General features: G+C 41.7%; 1 long non-coding RNA gene across 13 annotated transcripts in view; it reads right to left on the reverse strand.

Annotated features, from left to right (window-relative positions):
- The window catches only part of LOC146358299 (uncharacterized), a 51,084-nt gene that overhangs the window by 35,973 nt on the left and 3,058 nt on the right, over nucleotides 1–12,053 (reverse strand). For 6 of the 13 annotated variants that reach the window (XR_014784050.1, XR_014784051.1, XR_014784060.1 and 3 more), the window contains exon 3: nucleotides 4,466–4,536. This is a non-coding gene — a long non-coding RNA (uncharacterized LOC146358299). Of the gene's footprint in view, nucleotides 1–2,192; nucleotides 2,258–4,465; nucleotides 4,537–12,053 lie in introns of all 13 variants that reach the window. The other 7 variants (XR_014784053.1, XR_014784055.1, XR_014784049.1 and 4 more) reach the window with 2 other exon arrangements.

The following is a 12,053-nucleotide window of genomic DNA, read 5'->3' on the forward strand; positions in this document are numbered from 1 at the left end:
TCTTCTTCTCGTGTTTCAAATTCCTCCTCAAAACTCACCCTTTCCACATGGACTTTGGCTTATCCTCTTAATCCTCATTCCCGATGGTAACCAAGCTTTAAGTACATTTAACAGCATTCGCCCGCCTCCCTTCCTCTGTTGTTTCCTCACAGATTGGTTTAGAGTGTACATGCCTTGGGAGCAAGGACCTGTGATGCCTATGTAACTTTGTAAGGTGTAATGAACTCTGATGATGTAATATAAATTGCCATCGTCTCTATAAGGGGAGGCCTCACACTAGGAAGCTGCTTATCACTCCAATTCCTGCACCTAATTATGTAGAAGTTTGTTCTGCCTTTGCCCAGTTTTTCATATCACACTTGACTGGCTGAAGTGACTCATGTTATATTAGCAGCCTATATTATATAGCCTATAAGGCCTATAAAAGATTTCCTTCCAGCAAGGGCCACTGCTCAAGTAAGGGGGAGCAACTCCCTGTTAACTCTGGGTTTCAGCCAACAGTTGATAATCATAGGAAGCTGCATTATACTCGGTCAAACTGTTCATCCTTCTAGTCCAGTATTGTCTACCTTGGCCTCCCCTAACCTAGTGCCTTCCAGATGTGTTGGACTGCAACTCCCATAATTTTCAGCCAGCACAGCCAATGACCATATTGGGTGGGAATTATGGGAATTGCCCTCCAACACATCTGGAAGGCACCAGGTTGAGAGAGGCTGGTCTGCCTCTTTTCTGACAACCGGCAGCTCTCAGGGTCTCAGGCAGAGCAAGGCTTTTCTCATGATCTGCTACTTTTATCTGGAGATGCTGGAGGTTGAACCTGAGACATTCTGCATGCAAAGCATCATCCTCTACCATCCTCTATGGTCTCTCCCCAGGAACACATTCATACATCTATGGTTACTGTGAAATAACTACAACAAATGTCCTTTGAAGTGTTTTGTGTGTCGGGGTGGGGGGGGGGGATTGCTTTGGCAGTATAATCTTTAATGCATCGAAGAGCAGGCTTTTCAACTTTGCAGTGATTCCTGCCACCATCCACCACCACAGTAAAATCTGAAAAGTTACCCCTGCTTGCCAGTTGCATGAGCCAACCAAAAGGATCTTGGCTAGTTATTAGATGGGATCCACTTCTGGTCTCCTTGTACTTTTACTTCAGAATGCCTACCTGGCTATAACCCAATTAATAGCTAATAGTTTTTCCTGCTGGTGGAGATGTGACATTTCAGTGACTCTTTGGCAACCAACTGCCCATCTCCCAAGTCACAAAGCTGACAGCACCAACTGTTTGTTGGGAAGAGATTCTCCTGCATAGCCCACACAGCTCTGGACTGGGGCCAAGAACAGTTCACTTGTAGATGAACAACTCTCCCAATATGGCCACAGGGTTAGCAGCAAAAACAACATTTTGTGAATGGCCACTGTTAAGGTAACCATCACTGTACTTTTTGCATTTCAGTTCCCACAGGTTACATCTCTCCCTACCCCAGCATAAATACCAGCATAAATATGCCAAATTGAGCTTAACACTTCATACATTGGCTGAATGGGACAGTGTCCACGAACGCTTACGCCAGAATAAATGTATTAGTCTTTAAGGTGCCCCAAGACACTTTGCTGTTTTTCTCAATATGGCCACTACCTTTAGTATTTGAGGGCTTACACAGCCTTTAGTATTTGAGGGCTTATACAGCATCTCAGCCACAGTTGATGGGTGCACTAATGTGGATGAAGGAGGGTGGGAGGACACACACACACTCTATGTGTTCATTCATGCACAGACCTGGAACTTTTTTTAACTCAAGTTTTATCTGGGGAAGGAGTCACATTTGGTGAAAAAAGTACATCACCAGTTGCTAAGTTAGCGGCATTGCTGAAGGACAGTAGAGAAAAAGCAGTAGAGAAGGGTGACAGACGGCCAGGTATTTTTCTGTCTCAAAAGGAACATCTCATGAGCGCCTTTTATGATGGAGTGGGTATATAGAGAAAGGCAAAATAAGCAGTGTACTTTGAATGCTTGCACAAAGCACTGAATGGAGCTTTCTTGGCATGGCTCAAGGGCCCTCACAGTGAAATATCCAAGCACACCTTTGCTTGCTTTTCTTTTGTGTCCCTCCTTCTGATGCAAGTGTGTGTGTGAGAGAGAGTGAATTATTATAGGCAGCCTTCAAAGGACAAGGTTCTAAATTGCTCACCAACTCAGATTTTCCTTGGAAATGGCACAGGCTTCCGAAAGGCTAGTTTGGTTGCCCTTTATCTGCTGCACAGAAGAAAAGGGTAGAGTTATCAGTAAACTGCTAAAATATAGGGCAATATGCACATATTAGAATGTTTGGATAATGCCGTTTTATCTTAGTTCCAACACAGAATTAATGAAGGAACTTATCTTTTACCATACATTCTTCACACTGACAGGCCTGGATATTATCTCAAGCGACTCCACACATTTTTGTAGTCTGATGTTATATAGTGTTTATTTCATTCTTTCATTTAAAAACATTGAAAGAATGAGATATGTTTTCAATATATAAAACAAAGATAATACTGGAGAAGGAGAAAAGCACAAGCACAGTGCAGGAACAGCAGGTCTGGAGGGGCAATAAGGAGGGGCATGGAGCTATGCATGGGAATAAAAGTATATCTTGGCCACCAGAAATGTTAGCAAATTCTGCTAAATTTGCATGAGGGCTAGAATTTTTTTTGTTAAGTTGGAAGGTTTAGATATGTTCTTCTGGCTCAGAATTTCTAAGTTATTTTTTCCTTGCTACTTGTGCATTGCTTGCTGTAGATACTTTTTTTCACTGGCCAATTTCCTTAGGGATATGAAGTTGCTTGAATATAAATTGTTTATCGGGCAATCTTATTTACAAAGAATGCTTTTCTCATTTACTTTAATTGTTTAAATGACATCTAATTAAATTGGGGGATGCTATATGAAAGAATCAGCTTGGAATGAGTTTTTCTCTCTTCAAAATTATCTAAATGTAAACAAAATCTGACAATGCGTTCCATTACAGTAACAGGAAACCTAAAGGGATGGTATAAGCTAGGAATGCATTAATGTGGTTTTCGGATTCAATTTCTTTCACAGAGAGGGAAGAAAGCAAGTGGTGGAAGAAAGCCCCAAACAGAGACCTCTGTGATTGGAATAGCCTGTTACATGATCATCAGAACAAAATAGACCTGCTTTATTTGCGTAAAAGCCAAAGTGGCTGTGACCCTGAAAATGAAACGATACTAATAATGTATCACCCTGACTGAAGCTTGTTGCTTTGCAAGCTAATTGAGATGCGGTGTGAAGAAAGACTGCTGTTCAGAGGCAAAGGATACTTATTCTGTGCATGAGGATGTTGAGCCACACTGCAATAAAAGTCTTCCCATAATTTGTAGATGCTGCTTTTACCAGCAAGGGATCACCCTTGTCTCCGGATCTCTAGAAAACAAAGACCTAGTCCGCCTTGCTTCTTTTTTCACTGGATTCAGGTAGTAAGTCTTGATGTCATGCAGCCCTGTCCTGCTCTTCCCAGCAATGCAGTAAATTTAGTGATGTGTCCTCTCTTACACATAACAGTCCTCTCTTTGAAGGGCTGCCAGAGGATTATCCTCTATTTTGAAGGCATCCTATATTTGAAGGGCTGAGTTCTGTCCAAGTCTGGTTTAAAGATAAAGAACCATCAGAAGGGAGAGCTGGGCCTTGATGTTGCCCATCCACAGCACACCTGGATAGCAGACTGAGCAAGGCACACTGGTCACCTGGTCACAGCCTTCCACACTATGGTGATATATACTGCATTTCTATTTAAAGCATATTATTTTTAAATTTGCACCTATACGTATAAATTAGCACATGCACCTTTATTCAAATTGGTGTGCTCTTTTTGGTGATACATTTACTCTTTTTGGGAGGTTCCTAAGTGGCCATCCTAACCATATTTACTCCCCAAAATAAATAGGAGAAAAATGGCTTCTGTGGGAAGAAGGACCAGCAGTTGCTTCATACTGTCACCTCACAGCTTCCCACCACAAGGGCCTTTAGCTTGTGTTCTCCCTCCTGTTCATCCAGCTTCACAGACAAGTCTTGATATCTTGTGCCAGAGTCCCACCTCAGCCCAAGCATGGTCTCATCTGGCAAGCAAGACATGGTCTGAAGGCACATAAACCAGCAACGTTGCTGAAGCTAAGCAGATCTGGGTCTAGACAAAAGGAATCCAAGTGCCTTGGAGCTCTGAGTTGGCCACCTTGAGTTTTATCATGGGTAACTGGCAGGATATAAATGCAACGAACAAATAATGAATAAGAAGACAGGAGATAACTTATGCTTTCCTGGGTCCTCTTTTCCTTTCTGCTAACTCCCACATAATAGACACTGGTTCCTGGCCAGGTCGCCAGGTGCCTTACACTAACCATTTCCCCCAACACAGTAGTATTTCCTTCCCCACTGCAGGGTCTTGCACTCAGCTGCACTCACGATTTTCTGGAACTTGCGATCTCTGTAGGTCCATGGACTATCTGGCAGCCAGCTGCTGCCCTTCCCCCAACCTGCAATGTGGGATAAGTTATAAATTGGTTGATTGGTTTGTTGTTCACAAGAGAATATCTTTCCTCAACAGTCAGGACTCATGATTTGCATTTTTAAAGGTCACATTTACATGATGCATGCCCTGCCCTTGGGGTGTATGTGATTTTTTCTGACTTGAAAATTTGCAACCAGATTGATTGCTCCAGTCAAGAGGACTCAGGAGCCAGGGTATTGTTCTGAAAAATTATATACCCATTTTTTAAAGTTCAAGTCAATTTCACCAATCAACAAACATGTGCTACTACAAGAGCTGCCTTTCTGAGTGACTAGTTTCTGGAACAGAAACTACAACAGGCACATAAGTGCATAATATTCTGGATTTAAATTAAGAGCAGAAAACCATTTTAGAGGCAAGGGACCTCACCTCAAAATACATTACTGTATTGTAAGTAGTATAAATTTGCACTATGAGTCCAATATTTCTGAACTTCAGCAGCATCCTTGGGTAAGTACATGAGAGCCCCAAAGTCACCCCTTCTCTTACCAGGTTCAGGAAGTAATATCTGATTAGCCCTTGAATCTCTGTTGCTCTGAACTTGGTCTCCATTTTCTCCCCCTCTCCCAATCCACAGAAATCTTTGTTAATAAATGCAAATAATTTTTAAAGAAAGCGTAAGAGAAAACATTTTGTCTCTAAATCTTCAAGTGTCTTGTATAAGCTGCCTTCACATGCCTTGTACAGTGTCTTATATTGCAGAAAGAGAAATAACCAGATGGACCATTGCCTATCCTTTACCATAAGGAAGCTATTATGGATGTCCTTGCTTTTTCTACCAAAACTGTGAAGAAACCAGTCAATGTGGTGGAGTGTTAGACTGGGATTGGGGATACCCAGGTTCAAAGTCCCACGCAGCCATGAACCTCACTGGATGACCTTGAGTCAGTCACCACATTTCAGCCTAACCTACCTCACAAGTTGTCATGGGGTTGACTTCAGAGGGAGAAACCATGTATGCTGCCCTTAAAGGAAGATCAGGCGAACAAAAAAAAAACAAATGGTTCTAACCAGCTGATATTCCACTTTTGTCCACTGAACCTTTCTTCTCACTTTCTTTTACAAGGAGTGTCAACTCCTCCTTAACAAAATGCAGATTCAGACAATTGATAGGGTCACTAGATGTTCTCTAGTCCTAGCTGCTTCTCTGATGTGGAAAATATTCCTAAATAGAATCACAAGGATTGTTATTTTTGTTTTAAATATCCCTAAGAAATAGTCCATAAAAATCAAGAGGGACTGAGTATTCAAAAGCCTTGTTATTGTTGTTCATTCGTTAAGTCATGTCCGACTCTTCGTGACCCCATGGACCATAGCACGCCAGGCCTTCCTGTCCTCTGCTCTCTCCCGGAGTGCGCTCAAATTCATATTCATTGCATCGGTCATGCTATCTAGCCATCTCATACTCTGCCGTCCCCTTCTCCTTTTGCCTTCCATCTTTCCCAGCATCAGCGTCTTTTCCAGGGAGTTTTCTCTTCGCATTAGGTGGCCAAAATATTTGAGCTTCAGCTTCAGTATCTGTCCTTCCAATGAGCAGTCAGGGTTGATTTCCCTTAGGATTGACTGATTTGCCCTCCTTGCAGTCCAGGGGACTTGTAAGAGTCTTCTCCAGCACCACAGTTCGAAAGCATCAATTCTTCAGCGCTCAGCCTTCCTTATAGTCCAGCTCTCACAGCCATACGTTGCTACTAGGAAAACCATAGCTTTGATTAGATGGACCTTTGTCAGCAAGGTGATGTCTCTGCTTCTTACTATGCTGTCTAGGTTTGCCATAGCTTTCCTCCCAAGGAGGAAGCGTCTTTTAATTTCATGGCTACAGTCACCGTCTGCAGTGATCTTGGAGCCCAAGAAAATAAAATCTGTCACTGCTTCCATTTCTTCCCCTTCTATATGCCAGGAAGTGATGGGGCCAGATGCCATGATCTTCGTTTTTTTAATGTTGAGTTTCAAACCAGCTTTTGCGCTCTCCTCTTTCACCCTCAACAAGAGGCTCTTTAGATCCCCTTGGCTTTCTGCCATTAGGGTGGTATTGTTTGCGTATCTGAGGTTGTTGATAATTTTCCTGGCAATCTTAATTTCAACCTGTGATTCCTCCAACCCGGCGTTTCTCATGATGTACTGTGCATATAAATTAAATAAGCAGGGTGACAATATACAGCTTTGTCGTACTCCTTTCCCAATTTTTGATCAATTATTGTTGCTTCTTGGCCCTTGTACAGGTTTCTCAGGAGACATGTAAGGTGGTCTGGTACTCCCATCTCTTTAAGAATTTGCCACAGTTTGTTGTGACCCACACAATCAAAGGCTTTAGCGTAGTCAATGAAGCAGAAAGAGACGTTTTTCTGGAATTCTCTTGCTTTCTCCATGATCCAGTGAATGTTGGCGATTTGATCTCTAGTTCCTCTGCCTCTTCGGAACCCAGCTTGTACTTCCGGTAGTTCTCGGTTCACATGTTGCTGAAGCCTAGCTTGTAGGATTTTGAGCATCACCTTGCTGGCATGTGAAATGAGCGCAATTGTGAGGTAGTTTGAACACTGTTTGGCGTTGCCCTTCTTTGGAATTGGAATGTAAACTGACCTTTTCCAGTCTTGTGGCCACTGTTGAGTGTTCCACATTTGTTGGCATATTGAGTGCAGCACTTTAACAGCATCATCTTTTAGGATTTTAAATAGCTCAGCTGGAATACTGTCATCTCCGCTAGCTTTGTTGTTAGTAATGCTTCCTAAGGCCCATTTGACTTCACTCTCTAGGATGTCCAGCTCAAGTTCAGAGACTGCACTATCATGGCTATCAGGGACATTCCGATCTTTCCTGTATAGTTCTCTGTGTATTCTTTCCACCTTTTCTTAATCTCATGTGCTTCTGTTAGGTCCCTGCCTTCTTTGTCCTTGATCATGCCCGTCTTTGCACAAAACGTTCCCTTGAGATCTCCGATTTTCTTAAAAAGATTTCTAGTCTTTCCCATTCTATTGTTTTCCTCGATTTCTTTGCATTGTTCATTTAAGAAGGCCTTATTGTCTCTCCTTGCTATTCTCTGGAACTCTGCATTCAGTTGGGTATATCTTCCCCTTTCTCCCTTGCTTTTCGCTTCCCTTTCTTTCCTCAGCTACTTGTAAAGCCTCATCAGACAGCCACTTTGCTTTCTTGCATTTCTTTTTCTTGGGGATGGATTGAGTTGCTGCCTCCTGAACAATGTTACGGACCTCCGTCCATAGTTCCTCAGGCACTCTGTCTATCAGGTCTAATCCCTTAAATCTATTTGTCACCTCCACTGTATATTCATAAGGGATATGATTTAGGTCATATCTGAATGGTTTAGTGGTTTTCCCTACGTTCTTCAATTTAAGCAGAAATTTTGCAAGAAGCAGCTCATGATCTGAGCCACAGTCAGCTCCTGGTCTTGTTTTTACTGACTGTATGGAGCTTCTCCATCTTTGGCTGCAAAGTACATAATCAATCTGATTTCGATATTGACTATCTGGTGATGTCCATGTGTAGAGTCGCCTCTTGTGCTGTTGGAAAAGAGTGTTTGCTATGATCAGCGTGTTCTCTTGGCAAAACTCTATTAGCCTTTGTCCTGCTTCATTTTGTACACCAAGGCCATGCTTGCCTGTTATCCTTGACTTCCTACTTTGGCATTCCAATCCCCTATGATGAAAAGGACACCTTTTTTGGTGTTAGTTCTAGAAGGTGTTGTAGGTCTTCATAGAACCGATCAACCTCAGCTTCTTCAGCCTCTGTGGTTGGGGCGTAGACTTGAATTACTGTGATGTTGAATGGTTTGCCTTGGATTCGTACTGAGATCATTCTATCGTTTTTGAGATTGTACCCAAGTACTGCTTTTCCCACCCTTTTGTTGACTATGAGTGCTACTCCATTTCTTCTAAGGGATTCTTGCCCACAGTAGTAGATATAATGGTCACCTGAATTAAATTCGCCCATGCTTGTCCATTTTAGTTCGCTGATTCCCAAGATGTCGATGTTCAGTCTTGCCATCTCATGTTTGACCACCTCCAGCTTACCTTGATTCACTGACCTTACCTTCTAGGTTCCTAAACAATATTGTTCTTTACAGCATCGGATTTTCTTTTCACCACCAGACACATCCACAGCTGAGTGTCCTTTCAGCTTTGGACCAGCCGCTTCACTCTTTTTGGTGCTACTTGGAAAGTCCCTCAGCTCTTTCCCCGTAGTATATTGGACACCTTCCGACCTGAGGGGCTCATCTTCTGGCGTCATCTCTTTTAGCCTTGTGATACGTTCCATGGGGTTTTCTTGGCAAGAATACTGGAGTGGGTTGCCATTTCCTTCTCCAGTGGACCACATTTTGTCAGAACTCTCCACCATGACCTGTCCGTCTTGGGTGGCCCTGCACGGCATAGCTTATGGCTTCACTGAGTTACGCAAGCCCCTTCGCCACAACAAGGCCGTGATCCATGAAGGGGATTCAAAAGCCTACCAGCTGGCAACTCTAGTTTAACCATTTTGGACTTACATATAAACAAACAAGGCTGACAGTTTTGGAAAGACATCAAGCTGAAATACAATTGTAATCCTTAATTGTGTGGGGAAAGAATGTGGCTGGACAGGGATCTTTTATTTTTTGAGAAGCAAGCAGGATATTTAGCACTTTTTTTGTACAATTTTTAGTATAACAGATGTGCCATTGTTATTTATCCATGTGCTATGTACAGTGCAGACATCTTTATTCGTAATTTCACAATATTTGTTCCTAGGAAACTGTGATTCTTCCCTGAGTAGCAGATAGATTGTGATTTACTTATTGTCTTGCATTATGGTTATCAAGAGTACATGGAGGTAAAACAAAAAAGACTAAAATTATACAAATAATTTGAATACAAATAATATATACAAATAATAATTTAGACAAATAAATAATTTATAATAATAAATAATTTATAATTTATACAAATAATTTAAATTCTAAACTACTTAAAATTTTTATTTTCAATTTTAAAGTGTTGGTGAGAGGAAACCTGTGCCCCCTAGATAGTATCTGTGGGGACACAGGATTATTTGGTTTCTGGGATCCGAGGTAAGAACCAGGGCTCTGACCTTGGAGCCCAGAAACCGTGCTCCCTGCCCCCTCCTCCACCCCTCATAGCCAGGGCGGTTCTCTCCATTTCAGCTATGTCTCTGCGCTTGGAAACAGAGAAAGGAGATGGGGAAAAGTGGGTGGTCCTGGGAGCAGAGAAGGGAGGATTCTGCAGAACCTGCTTTATGCAGCTTCCTATCAGATCTCTAGGCCCCTTCCCATAAGCCATGCCTAGACGGGTGAAATCACCCATCTAGGCAAAATTGCAGGGCAGCCAGAGCACGGAGGAGCCCTCTGTGCTCCAGCCACCCTGCATAGGATAGTCGACAGCCTCGGATTTCGGAGGCTGGTGACTACCCAGATAGGATTGCACCCTAACTGTAATTCTCTCCTCCACCATTCCACATTTTTCCACATTATAGCATGTATTTGTAATAAATACTTAAGAGATGTGGTAGTATACCACTGGTGCTGAATCAGGGCTTGCAAATGCATTGTGCTAAAATACAATTGGGACACATTATGAACAACAAATTAATAAGGAGATTGTTATAGTATGATTGCACAAGCGGCTGCGCAATGGAAAGATTTGGTGGACCTCTGCCAGTGCTATTTGCTTGTGCAATGACACCATTGGATACTGCCCATTCTGTGCTATAACTCTTACTGAAAAATTTGTACATTTTGTTCCATAGCTTGCATTGCATAGCATGGCTCTCATTCTCAGTGGTGTTTTACCATGTCACCTATGTCATGTCATAATGTAATCCCATTTACTATGTGGCATTTAACTGGGTGTGCCGACCCGTATGAGCTTATTGTTGAAGAGGGAAATAACAAGCAGCAGTGTGTGTTTGTGCAAATGACATGAAATAGTACAGGAAAAATAATCAGCTTCTTGCACAATTAGGTGATGGGTCCAATAAAATCAAAATACATTTTGCAAAATAGTTTTATATTAATAAATTATGGAAATGAGAAAATATGCATATTTGTTTAATGTATAAAGGTTGCAGAATTCAACTTTTCTTAGTTCAGATTTTGGATTGCCTTCCCATATAATGGTGACTTTGTCAGTATGGAGTAAGCACAACCCTGCTTATAATTTCATGTGCTGTAGGAATTACTTTCCTGATGCTGTGTCTTTTCTTTCACACATGTTCACTCAAAACAAGTGAAATCTTCATCTTAAACCAGACTAGTAATGAATGTGGTTCATTTGGATACACTAATTTTGTGTATATATTATTGTATTATTAATATTATTATTATATTATATATACAAATTATTTCAATCCATCTTTTGTGATATCCCCACTTCTTTCCATGCTTCTACTACAACTCCCTCAACATGCAATTCACCTACCACAATACCACAACTAATTTATTCATAGATAGGAAAATTGCCTTTTGTCCAACATTATGGCTAAGTAAGAAGAAAAAGGAAGGCTGGATATCAATTCCCTGTGAATGAACTGCAGGGGTCTCATATTTGTTTTCTAGTGCCAAATTCTCCCCCCGCTTCCAGCAGAGGCTTCAGTTCTGTTTGCTCCCTCAGTTCATTTGCTACAGACTCTCTTTCACACAGTGTCACCACAGCTGCTACAAAACTCTTTCCTGCTGACATTCCCATCATCTGCAGTGGCCACTTCTCTGCCTCATCAACTCTCTATCTCATTTCCAGTCTCACATGAAAACAATTTTTGTCCCTTGCCAACACTTCTTTGCTCCTTTCTCCACCACTGTTATTATTTCGCTCTACAACTGTATTTAACCTTATAACAAATTTTAAAATGTACTTAGAAGGGAGGACCCCTAAGGCCAGATATCATTGGCTCAGACAAATGGTTCTTGAGGAAGGACTAAAGGAGAAGAGATTCAAGGTACACTTCTAGATGCTGAAATGCTTCCTTCTCCTACCTTGTCTAGCATGACTTCAGCAACAAGTTCCTCATCTGTCCAATTTCTATTGATTTATTCCTCTTCTCCTTCTCATTTAACAAATCTCTTTTTTGTGTACATAAATGATTTTGTATTTGTTTATACTCTGAATAGATAATAAAATAGTACCACTCTTCCAAAAATGTGTTCCTTGGATGTTTTATTTGTGCCTCTGTCAAATGCTGAAAAAGTTTATCCACAACAAATAAACCACAGGCTTTTAACATACAAAACAATGGTCAGAATACTTGTCTTTTCTCATTGTTGTCTGGCTTTGTGTTGGGAAGGACAAAGCAGCAGGAGATCAATTTATGAGGAAGAAGGGAAGAAAGCTTTGACACTGAGTTAAAGCATCTACTTCCCTTTTGCATCTATGAATATGTGACTGGCCCTCCATTCCTGCTGCCAATACCCCAGAGGGAAAAGCCAGTGTTGCTCCCTTACCACTCCAGACTAGGAGCAGCAGCTTTCTCCTTTGGAGTCTT

Source organism: Heloderma suspectum, chromosome 1 (genome assembly GCF_057233095.1).
Source record: "Heloderma suspectum isolate Gila_16-S chromosome 1, 16-S_ref, whole genome shotgun sequence".
In the NCBI taxonomy this organism is placed as follows: domain Eukaryota; kingdom Metazoa; phylum Chordata; class Lepidosauria; order Squamata; family Helodermatidae; genus Heloderma; species Heloderma suspectum.